Genomic DNA, 20275 nt, shown 5'->3' with positions numbered 1-20275 from the left:
TTTTTGTAGCAGTAAATTCATGACCATTAAGCTATGGATAAACTTAACGTCAATAAAACCAGAGTCGCCACTGTGCTTTTATTGTTTTCAAAGGAAAAGGGAAAAGTACGAACAAAACCCAAAGATAAGAAGTTTTCAAATCAAAATTGATAAAATGCCATAAATTACAGGTAAGGGGGTTGGTTACACAGATGGAAGATGTTAGCATCCAAAGTGTCCTACGTACTCCTGTTTTTGGTATAAAAGATGTTTGCAATAAATAGAGATTGGGATGAGAAAATAATTCATTAATTATATTTTTGTGTTTGAGAAGACCTTTGGACTTGTGCCTACGTACCAACATAAAAATGAGGGATCAAAACCTCGTAGTTCGTGGTATCAATTTCAAAATGAGTGGATTGCTTTTAATTAAAAGTTAAGTTTAAAAGAGGCACAAAAGGCCCAAAAGTTTGAATGAGTGTTAGTTCTTTTTGTCTTTTGAAATTTTAAGTCAATATGGTTAAGTTCATTTCCAAGTTTGATTTAAGAAAAGAGTTTAAAAAAGGGCAATGTCATAAGGTCAAAGTTTCTAGTTTGCAATAAATTCTAAGTTTTAAAATCATAAGCAAAGAATGTTTTTGGAAAGTGGGAGAGATTTTGAAATTTAAGAAGTGGGAGGAGATGAAGAGGCTAACCTAAGCATAAAATTAAAAGTTAAGAGTTTAAAAGATCTGACCAATGGGATGCAATCCAACAGACAAGAATGTCATATAGAAAACCCACTTTCCCTTTGGACTTTGAATCAAGCAATAATCAGCAAGAAATTAGCAATATGAAGAGCAAGGAATTAAATAAAGATGGCCACATCCAAGCAGACAAATCCATAGCTAACATTCTTCTTTGTCTTCTCAGGTATCAGATGAAATACTCTAGATTTTTGCTCAGAATAATGTGTAGCATGAGATCAAAATAACAGTTGCATCAAGACCATGTAGCAGATGAACTCAAGTGGATCCTAATACTTGCATCAGATGAAAGCTCAAATCACAATAATTTGGTCTCAGAAATGTTGGGACTGGCCAAGTCCTTTTGCATATGGAATGTTGCCTAATTCTAAGACCACAAACACAAACAAAGTACACGAACAAATATATGCAATCACAATATATGGCTCAAATGAGCAAAGTGAAAATGACATAAACATAAACAATTTAAATGCTATGTAAGTGATAAATGAATGGTAAATGATTTGAATTTAAATTGCAAAAAGTAAATGACTTGAAAGTAAAAGCAATATTTATGTAGAATCTTACTTACTAGAATGCTATGCCTTTACGGTCAAAATTTATCTCTATGTTAAGCAATCATAATTGGCCTTATGTAGAAGTCACAACTATCTGAGGCCGGGCAATAAAAATTTAGGTGCTAATGCATGTTAGGTATAATGAACCAAACTCCTAAAACATACCACACACTAAAATAAAATAAATCAAAGGATGGACCTATCTCATCCATACTCGTAATGGTTCTTCTAACATAATGTTATTGATGAACCAATTAGCCTTAGGATATTGAGATTTCATTTGTCAATGAAAAGGATGGGAAAGAATGGGATTGAAGATGAAGAGGGAGGGGAGATGAGAGAAACACAAATTGGTCATGTGAGAAATTTTATCAAATTAAAATCATTCATTCATTTTGGGAGATGAATAGTACATTTCATCAATCCTCTAAATCTAATTATTTTAACTTAACAAAAGTCAAATCAACCTTGACCAAGGCCCAAACACATAGTCAAACATCACAAGTCAATAAAAATGGCTCAACATAATTTCTATATAATTAATCAATTAAAAATCAAATTAAAAATGCATTTTAATTAAATTTAGTTTGGTCAAAATCTAAAACCTCTTCAAAACACCAAATAAATGGCCAAGAGATTTATTCTAGGTCAAACAAGGTCAAAGGACCTTAGGCAAAAAATTCATGATTTTTGAAAAGTCAGAAGTATTTTTAAACAATTTAAAATATGCATAAAAACAATTAATTCATAAAAAATATCAAAATTAATACAAAAAATAATTTTAATTCAGAAAATGGAAGAGGAAAATATTTGAAGATTTTTGGTGAAAGTCCCATAGTTTTTGGATTAAAAATGAAATTAATATGAATTAATCAAAATAACACAATTAAATGAAAAAATTAGAAAATACAAAAAAGCAAGGGCCATCAGATCTCCCTCATTAATTGAGGTGGCAGATCTGATGGCCACACGCACGCGTTCCACCATGCATTAAGTCAAATGCGTTGTACGCGTGTGTAGCGGTAAATTCATGATCATCAAGCTATGGGTAAGCTAGACATCAATAAAACCAGAGTCGCCACCGCACTTTTATTGTTTCCAAGGGAAAAGGGAAAAGTACTAACAAAACCCAAAAGTAAGAAGTTTTCAAATCAAAATTAATAAAATGTCAGAGGTAAGGGGTTGGTTACACAGAGGGAAGGTGTTAGCACCCAAAGTGTCCTAGATACTCCTAGGGATCCCTTTTTTCTATGCATATGTATTTTATACAAAGTGATGTTTACAAAAATATAGAATGGGGGGATGAGAAAAGAATTCATTAATTATATTTTTTTGTGTTTGACAAGACCTTCGGACTTGTGCCTACGTACCAGCATAAAAATGAGGGATCAAAACCTCGTAGTTCGTGGTATAAATTTCAAAGTAGATGAATTGCTTTTAACAAAATTTAAGTTTAGTCAAAGGCACAAAAGGCCTAAAAGAGTTTGAATGGGTGTTAGTTTATTTACAAGTTTAAGTCAAGTATAGTTAAGTTTATTTACAAGTTTGATTAAGAAAAAAAAGATTGAAAATGCAATGGCATAAGAACAAAGTTTCTAGTTTGCAAAGTTGTCAAAGTTTAGAATAAAACTAGTTCAAGAAAAGAAGAATTTTTAAAAGGAGGGAGAGATTTTGAAATTAAAGAAGTGGGGAAAAGATGAAGAGACTAATCCTATGCAAAAAATTAAAAGTTAACAGTTGGAAAGATCTGACCAATGGGTAGCAATCCAATAGATAAGAATGTCATATAGAAAACCAAATTCCCATGGACATTTAGAATCAAGCAACACACAATGCATATTATATCAATCTTGAAGAGCAAGGCATCAAATAAAGATAGCCACATCCAAGCTTAGCCACTCCATGATCTTCTTCAAATTAGCCCATGTAACAGATGAATTCCACAAGTCACAGATTCAAAATAACAACTTCATAATGATCATGTTGCAGATGAACTCAAAGGGATCTTCAAATATATATCAGATGAAGTTTCAAATTGCAAGCACTTGGTTTCATAAAAGTTGGCATTGGCCAAGTCCTTTAGCATACGAATGTTGCCTAAATTCTAAGTCCAATTGTCCAAGATCAAGTCAACAATCCACACAAAAGTTTTTTAGGTTTTTTTTTTGTTATTATGTACATCAATGGTCAAAGACCACATAAACAAACAAAATATACATAAGCAATATCACACAATATGGTCCAAATGGACAAAGTGAAATTGACATTAACATAAACAATTAGAATGGTATGAATAATGGCAAATGAATATAGACTTGAAATTAAATGGCATTAAAGTAAATGTCTTGAAATTAAATGTTAGTTGTTAATGAGTTAGAAGTTAGTATTGTTTTGCTTTTGTTTTTTTTTTTTTAAGTCATTCTTTGGAGAACACTCAACCCACTTATCACAAGCATGGATCCTTAAGCCAAGACATCTTCCAAAGGAAGGAAAAAAGGCCAAGTTTCCATACAATACCATGAAAGAGGGGAGACTTAAAATCTCACTAACTAGAATGTTATGCCTTTTGTGTCAAAAATTTAGCGCTATGTTAAGCAAACATAATTGGACTTATGTAGAAGTCACAACTATTTGAGGTCGGGCAATAGAATTTTGGTGTTAATACATGTTAGAGACATAGTATAATGGACTATGCTCATGAAACATACCACACACAAAAATAATATGCAAAAGAGGTGGCCTAATCTCATCCATACTTATGTTGATTTTGCAAATCAACTAGCCTTAGGATTTTGAGATGTCATGGACCAAATGAAATGAATGCATGATCGGAAAAATAGCAAGTGTACTATTTTTACCGATGTAGTAATAAGGAGTTTTATCTCCAAGTATCGATCTCAAGGATAGCGTAGGAAATACTTATTTTACTTTGATTCTATCAGAACAAAAAGATAATGGTTTGGTTGTTTTGGAATTCTAACAATAAACACAACAGACCGTAAAATATAATTGATTAATATAAAATATGCTAGGGGAAGTGGTTGATTTAACCAGTTATGAATTTAGTCAAGATTTCCTTAATACATATGAAACATTCAATTACCTAACCTCAGAGTGTTCTTCCTTAAGTCCTTAAGGAAGAAACTATTAAACTACCAATTCTTACTCAAATGTCCATTCAATTAATCATTGGTTTTAATCATAAATAATATCAAGGTTTGCGGTGGTTTACAAAAGTTACTAGTCCTAGATGATGCAATCATAAACCTAATTGTGTGAAAACCCTAACAATCACAATCCTGTTATTGATAGTCATAGATCAATTTGTATTTGTCCGATACAAAAGCATAATAACATCACACAATTGAATTGAAATAAGTAACATAGCAATAAGGAAATGATTTGTTCAAATTCATAACATACGATCAAATCAGGACCACCCCCTAACATAGGGGGTTTAGCGTCTCATAGTATTCAAAGAAAGCATAGTATTGAGATTAAACATTACAAAGAACTAGGAGATTTTGATCTTCAATGGTCGAAGCCCTTGAATCTCGCCGTCTTCGAATCCTCCGGAATAGCTATCTCTCTTGTGTAGTGTTTTCTTTCGTACGGCCAAAAGTGTTTTCTCCTTTCCCTTCCAAGCCTTCTAATAGCTTCAGATGAATCTCCTCCAAGCAAAAGGTCCAAACTACCCTTAATGAGCAGAATAGGTTCACAAAGCAAAAGTTTAGGTTTCCAAGCCGCGCCCAACAACACGGGTTGTGTGTGTACACACGGGTGCCCGTGTTTGCTCTCAAAAATGATTATTTTCAGATTAAGTTACAGGGGCATCAACACGGGCCGTGTTCCTACACACGGGTGCCCGTGTTAACTCTTTGTTTTTCTGCCTGTCCAACAACAAGGGCAGTGTTGTGGCACACGGGTGCCCGTGTTAAACTGCTGTCCAACAACGCGGGCAGTGTTGTGGCACACGGGTGCCCGTGTTACTGCATTGTTTTAAACAACACGGCCGTGTGTCACCACACAGGTGCCCGTGTTGCTCTCTGTTTTTCTTCTCCCATTTTGCTCTGCCTGATCAACAACACGGGCAGTGTTGTGGCACACGGGTGCCCGTGTTGACCTGCTGTTTCTGCATATTTTTGCCTTTCTGGGTATCCATAACTTCACCATTATTGCTTTTAAACCTGTGCAATGGCCTGTAACAATGACACTACCAAACGAAGCATAAACGAGATCTTTTTGACATAAACTTGTAATCGAATGCAATGCGATACCAAACCAACAAAACATGATAAATGACTCCGAAGCAACTAAAAACAACCATAAATCTTACCAAAGTGATGAAAATATGTCGGATTAACGGTGGGAATTCAATGGAAATGGTGACCAATCAATGCATAAAGAAGGGGAATTAGATGAAGAGGGAGGGGAATGGATCATAACTCAAATTCGTCAAAGGAGGACTTTTACCAAGTTAATATCATTCATTCATTTTGGGAGATGCAATATACATTCCATCAATCCCCTAAATCCAATGATATTAACCTAGCAAAGTCAAATCAACCTTTACCAAGGCCCAACAACACAAGTCAAACTTACAGAAACCATCAGAAGACATCAACACAATTATTTGGCATTTATTCAATTTAAAAATACTAAAATAATGCATTTAAATTAAATATGGTTTTTCAAATTCCTAAAACCTCATCAAAACACCAAAGAAATGGCCATGAGATTTATCATAGATCAAACAAGGTCAAAGGACCTTGGAGAAAAAACTTCAGAATTTTTAAGACTTAAAAGTATTTTTAAACTATTAAAAATAATCACAAAATCAATTAAATCATGAAAAATACTAATAATTACCCAAAAAATAATTTTAATTCAGAATATGAAAAAGGAATTTATTTAAATCTTTTTGGTGAAACTCTCATATTTTTTTTGGGATCAATATTAAAATTAATATGATTTAATGAAAATAAAATGATTTAAAACAAAAATCAAAAAATCAAAAAAACGTGAGCCACTTGATCTCCCTTATTAATTGAGGTGGCAGATCAAGTGGATGAAAACACGCGTTCCATGGTGGAACTTAATCAGCGCGCCACACGTGTGGTAATCAAAACCAACACCTAAGATTAAAACATTTCAAATGTATCTTGTGATCTGGAGACGTGCCAATAAAAAAGGAGGACATGAATCTGAAAGAAAAAATGGCGTAGAGGACGAATCTGACCTCAATTTCAACTAACTCCAAATATATAAAAAGATATGAGGAGTTGAATTTTGAGGTTTGACAACTGAGTTGCTTCGGTTTGACCTCAAAGCAACTCAATCTTCTTGCCTACATTGGTAGGACTTCAGACAACCAAAGATCCAAGAAACTTTATGAGAATTGAGTGAGAATCGAAGAGATGAAGTTTTCTGAAATTTATCTTCAATGTTGTGCATAAATGGATCTTGCTTACTTTAACCTTGATCTGATCACACTTGAGAAGCTTGCAGGAGAGGTTTGGCAATGGTACAAAGCTTTGGATCCCGGAGTTTCTGAATCTCCAAACAATGAGATTCAAACTCAATTTTCAAGTTGAAAATTCTCAGGTTTTCCTTTGAATGGTGAGGGTTTCAATTGGGGGGAAAATCTGGCACGCAAGGTGTGTTTGAATTGAGCTCCAAGGGCCTGTATTTATAGCAATTAGGACTGATATTTGCACACTTAAAAAATTACTAAATTTGGAAATTTAATGCACAAGCTTGCATGGGCGTGTACATGCCCATGAAGCAATCCAATTTGATCCACTTGCAACTGTTCTGAAGTTCAAATGAGGCTTGGATGTCAAGGCAATGTGAAATGAGATTTTTGGCATTTGATTTCTTCCAATCATGCAGACCTGTTAAAGCGATCCGCAACCCTAGTAAACTTTATCCAAAATGCATAAAATTAAGCTCTTTGAAAAGCTTGGATCAAGGGGAACAAGTTTTATGTTGGACACTTTTTCATTTGGAACTTGGATCATTGTGAATTTTGAGGTGGAAGTTTGGAAATTTCAATATGTTGAAAATGTTTCTAAGTGCCAAGCCATATATCTCAATATTCCACATTGCATAACTTTTTATGTGAGCTTCAAATGAGAAAAGTGTCTTCATCAAAGTTGTATATAATTATAAGACCTTCAAAATGGTCACCAATTTCATGTCATTTGGATTTAGAATGATAGAGTTATGCATTTTCGAAGTTGAGGAAAATCACTTGTTCAATGGTATAGGTCAAAAGTGACCTATAATGTATCCTCATATCACATGCTCATAAAAGTTGAATTAGGTCTTACTCCAAACACCAAAGTTGAAGAATACATCTTTAATTTGATTGTGCAACTTGTAAATCTTTCATATCATAAAAATTGAGCAAGTTATGTCCTTGGAAAGTTGACTTTCAAATTAGGGTTTAGACAAAATTACCTATATTATTTCAACATAGAACATGATTTTCCAAGAAAAACTAGATATTGGTCTCAACATGAAATTTGTATTGAATTTCATTTAGAGTAACTTTTCTCTTGGAATCATTTTCATATGGTGAAAATTGTAGGAGATAGGGTCTAGGGAGACCCAGTTTTGATCAGATGAATTCATCTGGCCAACCAGCACCAACCAACTTGCTAACCTTCAATTCTCTTCGCTTTATAGGCTCATGGTAGATCATATATGCATAAGATGATGAATTGGTGAGATAGCTTGTTGGAGAAGTTACTCAAGATACCCAATCAAACTAGGGTTTCCAAGGCAAATCACATCCAAACTCTTGAAGAAAATTTGATCAATATAACATGTAGAGATAATTAGGACTCATATATGATGCTTTGAAACATTTGTGGATCAATCCATGGCTGTGCTTTTAGTCATGAGGGTCTCAAACCCTTGATATGGACTTGATAGATCAATGAGGATCATCCCCTACCTACAAAAAGTTAGGCAAATGAAAAGACATTTTTTTGGTATTTTGGGTTAGTAAAATGATAATATACAAGTATGATACAATCACATGATGCTTGGTGATCTCTCCCAAAAGAAACCCAATGAGAGAGGGGGAAGGAGGATGCCAAGGTATGATCCCAATGCTAATGCATATGATGAAATTGCATGAGGGATCTTAGGGTCAAAATTGGGGTCTTACAACGTGGTAATCAGAACCAAGGGTTGAGATTAAAACATCTTGAAAGGATCCTATGGTTGAAAGGTGTGACACCACACCACCGGAGCTAGGGCTCCGGTCTTCTTCTCTGGTGGACCTCACTAGACTGGTCCACCATCAACCATCACCAAAATGAAAAACAAAGCCATGGATTTAAATAAAAGATGCCCAGGAGCTCAAATCTGAGCTCAATTTTCTCCAATTCCAAGTATATAAAAAGATACAAGGATTTGAATTTGAGGATCATGAACTAAGTTGCTTCGATTTGACCTCAAAGCAACTCAATCTTGTTGCCTACATTGGTAGCACTTCAGCCAACCAAAAATCACAAAGTATGGTGAAGAATCGAGAGAGAATCGAAGAGATGAAGTTTCCGAAAAATCACCTTCGAGTTGATCCAATTTCACTTAATCTTGACCTGGATTTGCTTGCTTTCCCTTCCTCTTGCTTGTCGAAATCAATTGAGAGGAAAAGGGAAGTGAATTTCTGGAGTTTGAACTTCCAAATAGAAGATGAAGTTCAAGCTCGATTTCAAGAGAAACCTGTAGAAATTCTATGTAAATGAGGGTTTGGATCAGTCTAGCAAAGCTTGGGCAGGGTGTGGATGCAGTTTCTGAAGGCACGAGCTTGTTAAATAGGCATTGGAAATGATTTTGGCACCACTTGAAATTTGCGAAATTTGGAAACCAACTTGCATGGATGCATGGGAAATGATTTGGGTATAAGGAATGATACAATCCATCTCCAATTCGTGTTTAATTTATGCTGATGTCATTACAATGAAGCATGCAAAGAAGAATGATCGCTTGAATCCAAAACTTGCCAAAACAAATCCCACAATGGAGCCATGTGCAAGTCCTAAAATTTTGACCCAAATGAGGTGATATTAGACTTTTTGGAAAGGTGAGATCAAGGGGAACAACATTCATGTTGAACACCTTTTAATTTGAAGCTTGGATCATGATGAATTTTGAGGTGGAAGTTTTGGAAATCAAACATATTTGAAAATTTTCGGAGTCCCAAGTTAAATGTTCACTTCTTCCACCTTGAATAACTTTTTCTAAGGACTTCAAATGAAAACAGTTCCCTTATCAAAGTTGTAGATCTTTCAAACCTATTTAATTTGGTCAGAAATTTTACCTCATTTGGATTTGGCATGAAGGAGCTATGAATTTTAGAAGTTGTGGAAAATCATTTGTTCAATGGTAATGGTCCAAAGTGACCTATAATGTTTCCTCTTGGCACATGGATTTGAAATTTGAACTTTAACTTCCTTCAAATATAAAAGTTTGAGTAGACATATTTTATTTGATCATGGAACTTGAATGGATTTCATCTCATAAAAATTGAGTAAGTTATGGTCTTGGGAAGTTGACCTCCAAACTAGGGTTCAAATAAAATGACCTATAATCTTTCACCATAAAAAAATGACTTTCCAAGAAAAAATAAGTCTAGACTTCAACATGAAACTTGTTTAGAATGTCATTTTGAGTAACGTTTCTCTTGGAATTGTTTTCATATGACAAAAATTATAGGAGATAGGGTCTAGGGAACCCCACTTTTGACCAATTGACTTTCTTTGGTCAACCACCATGAACCATCTTGCTAGCTTGATATTCTCTTGACTTTTGGGACTCATGGAGGATCATATAGGCATAATATGATGTAATATGAAGTATCCCTTGAAATATTTGATCAAATATTGAAGAAACTTGCTGAGGAAGTCACATAAGATACCCAAATGAATTAGGGCTTCCAAGGCAAACAAGCTTCAAAGTCTTGGTGATTTATTGATAAAAATGACATGTGAAGATCATGGGGATCCATATATGGTGCTTAGAGCCAAATTGAACCATTTCTTGATTGAACTCCTTGCATTAAGGGTCTCAAACCGTAGATTTGAGCTTGATAGAGCATGGGTGAGCACACACACTACCTACAAAAGTAACAAACTATACATTGACATATTTTTGGTATTTTGGTGAGTAAATAATTAAAACAAAATATGATACAATCAAATATTCTTGGTGATCTCTCCTAATGCAAACCCATTGAATAAGGGGTAAGGCGGATGCCAAGGTGTGATCCTAATGCTAATGCATATGATGAGATAGCATAAGGGATCTTAGGGTCAAAATTTGGGGTCTTACATCGTGTAAACATCCTTAATAGACATGTGTGTATTGAAATTTACTGTTAAAACTCATGTTGCGGAGCAGGTCATGTGGGTTATGAATGTGTGACACCCTACGTGGTTTTGTTTTATATTTAATTTACGTGATAAATTATGCGTGGGGGCTTAGGGTGTTACAAGACACAAACATAGATGTACAGAAATTACCACTCAAACTAGAATGTCCGCCAGTTAAGCAAAAATTGAGAAGAACCAGGCCAGGCATGTCTCTCAAAATCAGGGAAGAGGTCAGAAAACAACTCGATGTCGGGTTCTTAGTTGTTGCAAAATATCCAGAGTGGATGGCTAACATTGTTCCTGTTCCAAAGAAAGACGGGAAGGTCATAATGTATGTATATTATCGGGATTTGAACAAAGTATGTACTAAAGATGAATTTCCACTATCACACATCAACATGCTGTTAGATAACACCGCTCATTTCTCACTCTACTCCTTCATGGATGGATTCTTCGGCTACAACCAGATAGAAATGGATCCTGCAGACATGAGAAAACCAAGTTTATCACTCCCTGAGGCACCTTCTGTTATAAGGTAATTCGTTTCAGATTGAAAAATGTTGGGGTGACATATCAAAAGGCCATGGTAACCTTATTCCATGATATGATCCATAAAGAAATAGAAGTCAAATTTGATGATATGATCACCAAATCACAGACCGAAGAGGATAACATAGTCAACCTACAAAAATTATTTGATTGTCTAAGAAAGTTCAAGTTACGTCTAAATCCAGCAACATGTACTTTTGGAGTCAAATCAGGAAAGCTATTAGGGTTCATAGTCAGCCAGAGGGGAATTGAAGTCGATCCCGATAAAGTGAAAGCTATCCAAGAGATGCCATATCCAAGGACATAAAAGGAGGTTCAAGGATTTCCAGGGAGACTGGATTATAATGCTAGGTTCATCTCACATCTTACAGCCACATGTGAACCAATCTTCAAGTTACTCAAGAAAAATCAAGCCATCGAGTGGAACGAAGGTTGTAAAAAATCCTTTGACAAATCAAGGAATATCTGCAAGAGCCACTTATCTTGGTACCATCAGTCCCTGGGAGACCACTTATAATGTACCTAACGTTACTTGACAACTCTTTGGGATTTGTACTGGGACAACAAGATGAGACCGGAAAAGGGGAACACGCAATCTACTACCTAAGCATGAAATTTACCAATTGTGAATCCCGATACCCACTCTTGGAGAAGACTTGTTGTGCCCTAGTTTGGGCTGCTCGGCGGTTCAAACAGTATATGGTGTGTTATACCACTCTATTGATATCCTGAATGGATCATATCAAGTATATCTTTGAGAAGCCTGCAATAACTGGGATAATAGACCAATGGAAAATGTTGCTAACAGAATACGACCATCCAGTATGTCACACAAAAAGCTATAAGAGGGAGTGTGCTAGCGGATTATCTTGCACATCAGCCAACAGAAGATTATCACCCTATACAATTTGACTTTCCTGATGAATATATTATGGTAATAAGGGATTGCGAGACCCCAGGTCCCAATGAAGGACCCGAACGAGGATAACGATGGAAATTGGTATTTGATGGTGCCTCAAACGCAACCGGACATGGAATTGGAGTCGTCATAACCTCCCTAACAGGGTACCATATTCCCTTCATGGCTAGGTTATGCTTTACTTGTACAAACAACATGGAAGAATATGAGGTATGCATTTTGGGGTTGAAGAAGCCATCGACTTAAGAATCAAGATCCTAGAGGTATATAGAGATTCAACTCTTGTCATCAATCAAATCAAGGGATAATGAGGCTACCTTCCATTATATTCCTCGAGAGGAGAATCAACTAGTGGACGCTTTGGCTATGTTATCATCCATGTTCAAGGTCAAGTTGTACAACAAAGCGCCAACTATAAGAAATCACTGGTTGGATGAGCCTTCCTATTGCATAACCATAGAGGTAGAAGGGAATAATAAACCATGGTTTCATCACATCAAACAATTCCTTCAGAAACAAGAGTACCCTGCAAATTCCTCAAGTGGGGATAAGAAGACACTCAGAAGATTGGCCTCCAAATTCTTCCTTAATGGGGAGGTACTTTACAAGAGGAATCATGACATGGTCTTACTCAGATGCTTGGACGGGTATGAGAAAGATATGCTTATCAAAGAAATTCATGAAGGGTACTTTGGCACTCATTCCAATGGGCATTCCTTGGCTAAGAAAAATCTCCAGGCGGGATATTATTGGTTGACTATGGAGACCGACTACTTCAAATACGTCAAGAAGTGTCACAAGTGCCAAATCTATGCACATAAGGTACACATCCTACCTACTCCCTTTAACGTTTTAACCGTTCCATGGTTGTTTTCCATGTGGGGTATAGACATAATCAGAATGATTGAGCCCAAAGCTGCGAATGGGCATCGATTCATTCTGGTCACAATCGACTACTTCACCAAATGGGTAGAAGTTGCTTCTTATACCAATGTGACAAGACAAGTGATTGCACGATTCATCAAGAAGGAGATCATTTGTTGACACGGGGTCCCTAACAAGATTATTACGAATAATAAGTTGAATCTAAATAAAAAGTGATGAATGAGTTATGCGAGATTTTTAAAATTGAACACATAACTCGTCACCCTATCGACCAAAGATGAAAGGCGTAGTTGAAGCCGCCAGTAAAAATATCAAAAAGATTATCCAGAAGATGGTGAAGACCTACAAAGACTGGCATGAGATGCCCCCTTTTGCACTACACGCCTACAAAACCTCCGTCCGCACCTCAACAGGAGTAACTCCCTTCTCTCTAGTATATGGTACTGATGTTTTTCTCCCTTTCGAAGTCGAAATCCCTGCATTAAGTGTCCTAATGGAAACCCAACTAGACGAAGAAGAATGGGTGCAATCCAGGTTCAATCAATTAAACCTAATAGAAGAGAAGCGCATGGCTATGATATGTCACGGGCAACTGTATCTACGAAGGCTAAAGAAAGCATTCGGCAAGAAAGTTCGTCCTCGATATTTCGAAGAAGGCGATCTAGTGCTAAGGAAAATCCTACCCATCAATAAAGATCCCCACGGAAAATGGACCTTAAACTACAAAGGGAGACTTAGGCAAAAATTAGGGCGTCCCGTTGGACTGAAAACATGAAAGAGAAATCTAGGAAAAAATAGGGACTTGTATAAAAATAAAACCAGATAAGTCGAAAACTCAAAAGGGAGAATTAGGCAAGATATGGTATATCATCCCGGTGGACTAAGACTCGAAAAGAGCGGTCCAAGCAAAAATTAGGGATATCCAAAAGGCATGTGACCGCATCGTTTATTTCATCCTACAACAAGAATTCAGATGGGAGTAATCAATTCAATCATCACCGTCAGAAGCAAAGTATTGTAACCTCAAAGATGTAGGGATAATAACATGTGCTAAATTCAATAAGGACATGAATAAATCTGTTTTTATTACCATCTTCTTAAACTTTCAGTAATATCTCCTTACAAGAATTACTTCCCTATGTAAATTATTCCTATTTACGGGCCAAACATCAATTAGTAAAATTTGTTTTTTAAATCTATTCTGTTGCTTTCCAGTCTTTCCGCTTGTCTACAAATTGCCAATTATTTGTGAATAATGCATTGCAACGTTGGGCATAATAAAAAAAATTGCAAGGAAAAAGCATATTTTACTTCAATTTTGAAAACTTCAAAGGGATCATATTCTTCCTACATTGCCTCTCAAGCAAAATACAGGGTCTATAAATCAATAGTCACAATTTAATCAGCACAAAGGTTTCTTCCTTTTCAAAAGCGCATTGCATAGTCTCAAATATCAAGAGCATTATGGCCTGCCCCATTGATATATCTAAATCTCAAGGGTCAGAAACTCAAAAAGTCATGATAACATCGGTTCCCACAAAGTCGCATATTCGTCATGCATATCATAAAAGAGACGCTAGCACAAATAATGCATCATGCATAAAACATACACATCATACATACACATAAGCATGGATACATGACATAGGATTTGTGAATGCCTTTAGAGGTCTAACCCCAGCTATACTAATGCATTTCCCCAAGTGGGGACACTTATTGGCCTCCCCCAATAAGTAACATTCCCATAAGCACCTTTTCAACAAAGGACTTCCCCAGTAAGCTCGTTCCCTGTGAATCTTCAAAAGAATCTATCCTGCAGGCGGCCAGCCTAAATGATCATTATCAATCAGTGAGCAGGTTTTCACCTCTCACACCCCTAGCTTCACTAATCTCTCCCACATGCGGGATACGTTCCATCCAATACGCCAGGGATTTTATCAAGGGAATTCAGCAAAGGTTCTCTCAAGGTTTTATCACGGGGTTCTATAAAGCATTTTTAGCAAGGGGTTTCACCAGGATTTTCGTCAAAGAATCTCACTGGGATTATATCAAGGTTTCCATCACAAGGGATTATATTAAAGGATTATACCAAGGTTTTTATCAAGGAATTCTACCAAAGGAGTTCTACCATTAATCTATCAAGGGTTCTACCGGAATTATATCAAGAGGATCAATCAGAGTCTTATCTAGGGGTTTCACCATAGATGTATAGGGGGTTTACCACGAGGTTTCATCAAGATTCTTATCATTAGGGGTTCCATCATAAGTCGGCTTGGAGGCCAGTAGAGCATTATGGATTGTTTAAATCCTCGCTCATTCCCAGGGTCTACTAACGACGTGGTCAAAATTAGGGTCTCTCTCTACAATTAACCATCTCCGCCATGAGAGAATGAAGGCTCGCCGACATCACCATATCAGTTTGAAGCTAATTAAATAGGGGCGGGTGTCGTACCCTAATTTTGACCAGCCTTTTTTCCTTTCTCTTTACTCAAGATATAGATCACTAACATATTCAGAGTCCCATATGGGTCATCTGGTCAACTCCAATGACCTAAAAAGTCAAAGGAGGACCATTTTGACTTTTAGTTCCTCACATGTACTTAATTTGGTTTTAGGGGTATAATATGAAATATCAGCACCCTAGAGATGTATATGTTAATATTATTAGTTAAACAGGGTTAATATTATTATTTGTTAGGTTTCATTTTTACTAATTAGAAATATATTAATATTGGGATAAATTAGGGATAAATCAATTTTTATCAAATTATTATATTGAGAAAAAATATTAATAGGGTAATTGGGTTTATCAGAGTAGTAATATTTATTACTAATGGTAAATTATTATTATATTTATCTTTACTATTATTAATATTATTATTATTTATTAATATATTTATTATTTATTAATATTATTTATTATTAGGAATATTGTTGATATTATGTCTAAAAAATATTATTAGCATTATCATTAATATTATCGTTATTATTATTGGATTATTATTAGTAGATTATTATTACTAATATTATCACTATTATTATTATTAATATTATTATTGGATTATTAATATTGGATTATTATTATTATTGGATTGTTACTATTAACATTATAATTATTATCGGACTATTATTACTATTATTACTATTGTTATTGAATTATTATTGTTGAAATTAATATTAGAATTAAATATAGGTTATTATTATTTTTGGTCTGATGAGCCGTTTGCCTAAGTTTAGAAGTGGGTTGGGCCTAACCCGAGACTCCTTCCACTTGGGCTAATTAGAGAACCCAAGGGTCAAATGAGTCAAACCCATGACCTAACTCCAAACCGGGTCAAGCCTGACCCGAACCCTATTCATCTTCTTCCCTATTCAGAAACCCTAGATTGCCCCAAAATTAAAATTAGGATGAATCAAAAGCTGAAATTTCAAATTGAATCAGAAATTTCCAAAATCAATTCATAAATACATCAAACAATACAATTACAAGGTAATTTGGACCAGATACAATCAAATCCAAAAACCCTAATCTATTTCTAATCAAAATTGAATAACAATTACAATCAAATTAAAATTTCCTAAAACAATCAATCACAATTAAAACCTAAAATCTAAATTAATCTATAAATATAAAATGAATTGAGATTAAGAGGACGGAAAGAAAAACCCTAAGGATAACCCCTAACCATTATGTTTCTATAATCTCTGAAACCCCACCAAAGATCCAATCAAACAGAAGTTAGGGTTTAATATCTAAACCCTAACTCTCTTAAACTAAGCCTCGATCCAGGAATCTCATACAAAAGAGAAAAAAGAGGAAGTCAAAAAGGGAAAGAGAAGCAATTGAATCGAAAGAAGAATAAGGAAACGAATCTTACCTCATCACCGGAATAAACCTCCATTCCGAAGGTTGGTCTTCAAAATCTCACCATTACTTTGAATTGTTATTTGTGTGGATATGTTATAGATTTGAATTATGTTTAATTTAGGGGTTTCTGGGAAATTAGGATTAAGGTTCTTCATGTTAGGGTTATGGTTCATCTGGGTAGGGGTGGGGTTCTTCCCAGAACCCTTAACGCTCTTAGGGTTCGTTAGAAGCCAACTAATGTTCTTAAATGGTAAGGGTTTCTAGGTTTTGGATGGGTTAGGGTTCATCTTATGAACCCTAGGGTTCATCTTGAGACCCCAGGTTGAAGGAATGGGGAGTGGGTTCTGGAAATTTGGTTGAATGTTTGAAGATTCCGGTTGAAGGCAAATCAGAACCTGGAAATAGACAATGGTTTAAGGGTAATTTTAGAGGGGTGAGGTGGTCGGAAGGGAGGAGGTTTAGAGAGAAGTTAGAGAGGAGTGGAATGAAGAGAGAGAAACAAAGGAAAGAAATGAGAGTTCCACAAGGAACTCATTCTTATACTCCCTCCGTTCATGGCCTGATGAAAGACGCGTGGCCCCTTGATGACCATGCGATGAGAATACGTTGACTTGTCCGAAGCGGGCAAGTCCATGGTGTACCAATGTGGGACCTCTATCGCGTCCCTCTATCTGGATAACTTCCACTAGTCATTCCATCCAACGTACCAGGTTCGATCTAGTTGACTTTCCAATCTACAAATCTGACGCCCCCAGTTGGGAGTCTACCATTGACTCTCCAATGGAGGCTTTGTGCGTGGTGGGCTCAGAGAGGCCAATGGGCCTCTCTCTATTTCTCTTAGCACCCCCCACTCTCAAGCCCAATTGCTAACCTAGGTTAACCTACACCCCCCTTTCGTTTTTTTAATTTCTAATTAATTAATTACTCAATTAATTATTAATTTTGATATATCCATTTAAATTTTAGTTAATTAATTAATTAATTATTAATTATGATTCATCCAGTTAGTATTAATTGAAACAAAAATAAATTTAAATCTTTATTATTTTAAAATTTTGACATGTTTATCTAATTAATTAAGTGTGATGATAATATATTAATTGATTAGGTTTTTTATTATTTATGTTAGGGTTAATTAAATCATGAATTAGGGCATAGAATCGGGGATAATTATTAGGGTGTTAGGGATGTAACATGGGATAAATTCGGGAAAAAGGATGTATCTTATAACATCCTATTTAAGTTATTTATCTTTAATTCGATTTATTTTTTGTATTGTATTTAATATATTATTATTAAATGATATTCTCAAATTAAAAAGGGATAAGGACATGTGGTATAATTTAGGATAAAAAGGGGTTATCAAAAATTAAATCGGGATAAAATTTGGAATAAGGGGTTATCACATAACTATGACTCTTATTTTATTTTCTTAAATAATTAAAAATAAGATTTTTGCGAGGGATAAAGGGCTGAAATCAATTCAACTTCACTTCAAACCGTAAGACCTCTACCCTAATGTATTGAGGCATTTGTTTAAAAACATTTCTCCACCCCCGATGTGTGAGAGTTATCAAGGGATAAAAATAACTAACCAACCAACATTTTCCAGAAGAACTAAGGTACTCTGATCCCTCGCCTAATGCAGAGGTACGTAGGCATAGAGTTTTGAACTCTGGCGAGTACAATTATAAAAAACTTTTTAGGTATCTCATCCGTTTGAATGTAATACCTCTTGAAAATAAGTAGATAAATAATTAATAAATATTAAAGTAAACACCTTAGAAACATACACTAGCCTTAGAATTGTAGGAGGATCCCATTGAATACAATAGAGGTAAGGGGTGCCTAACACCTTCCCCTTACCTAACTGACTCCCGAACCTAGTATCTCACCTTAACTATTAGGTTTTATCATTATTTTCCTATTCCTTAGGAACGAATAAAGGATGATGGTGACTCTGTCATTTTTCCAGCCGCGACAGCTGGAGACTCTGCTGGGGAGTTCTTATACTTTCCCTAAAGAGAGTCCATCATAACATCCAGTTTCAGGGTTTTGTGTGTTTTCTTGGTTTGCTTGCTTTTATTTATTTATCTGTTTTTACTGCTTCTTATTTATTCATTTTATTTTATATTTTATTACTCTCTTATATTAAACTGTTATTTGTTGGGATTGATATTATGTGAGAAGCTAAAACCCGAGCTCGAGAAAAACTATAAGCTTAAGTAAGGGGTCGTCCTGTCTCGGCCACCGAGGTTTTCATGCCGTAGGGTCTTTGATGATGATTCCTCCCATAATAGATCAATTCAAAAGGTTTGTCATGAGAAGGCCAACACTTCTTCATGATAGAACTTTGAGTTCGGTCCATGACTCTAGGGGCATCTTCTAGAACCCTCTTAACTTAGGACGACCTTATGTTATCTACCTACAAAGGTCATTACTAAGGTCCCACCTAAACGAGACTTATTCCGAAGAATTACCGTAGGAAGGCTTGCTCATTCTCATGGTAAAATAAGGGTAGAAACCATGACTCTAGGAATATCATCTTACCCAAAGCTTTATATCCTACAAGCGAGGGGATTGGGTAGTCTAACCTTAGATCTAACCTAATCTTAAGCAGCCTACCCAATATAAGGCATACTTATATGACCACCCCAAAAAAAATCTTCAAAGTTAAGAAACGTCCATATCATCATGCCATTAGCATAAAAATAGAGCTTTTACATACATTTACCATCCTTTGGGGAATTTCAAAATCTGTTGTAGGCACTCAATGGAAATGAATAAAAGGATAACTCTCTACATCAAGACAACCATGTCAGATCTCCAAAGTTTAAAGATTCTTCAAGGGGTTTATGACCAAGTCCATTAAGCGGAAGTTTACACTCAAATATGGGGGGATTATTGATCTCTTGAGACACCCTGTGAAGGTAGAGGCAGTCACGACCTTAGCTCAATTCTACGATCCACTCTTACGGTGTTTCCTCTTTCAATACTCTATCCTAGCCCCGACGCTAGAAGAGTTTGAGTTATATGTAAACGTCCCCCAAAATAGAAAGGGAACCTACATGGGAATATGGCAGACGATAAAGCCTAAAGACATGGTTATGACTTTAGGGATATCCCCTGAGGACCTTCTGTCACATTATAAAGAAGATAGGAACGCCCAAAGTCTTAGGAAAAGTTATTTAGAGTAGCCCGGAGAATGGCTGGGGGTCTTATACTGACGTTGTGGCTTTAATAGTGTTTGGGATAGTCCTCTTCCCCAATATGAGTGACTTCGTGGATTTCGCTGCCATCAGTATCTTTTGGGTTGTGAAAAGTCTAGAAATAGATCCAGTGCCCACTTTACTCGCTGATGTCTACTATACCATGAGCATCTGCCA

This window comes from Lathyrus oleraceus, chromosome 4, assembly GCF_024323335.1.
Source record: "Lathyrus oleraceus cultivar Zhongwan6 chromosome 4, CAAS_Psat_ZW6_1.0, whole genome shotgun sequence".
Classification (NCBI taxonomy): domain Eukaryota; kingdom Viridiplantae; phylum Streptophyta; class Magnoliopsida; order Fabales; family Fabaceae; genus Lathyrus; species Lathyrus oleraceus.
Note: the sequence above shows the minus strand (reverse complement) of the source record.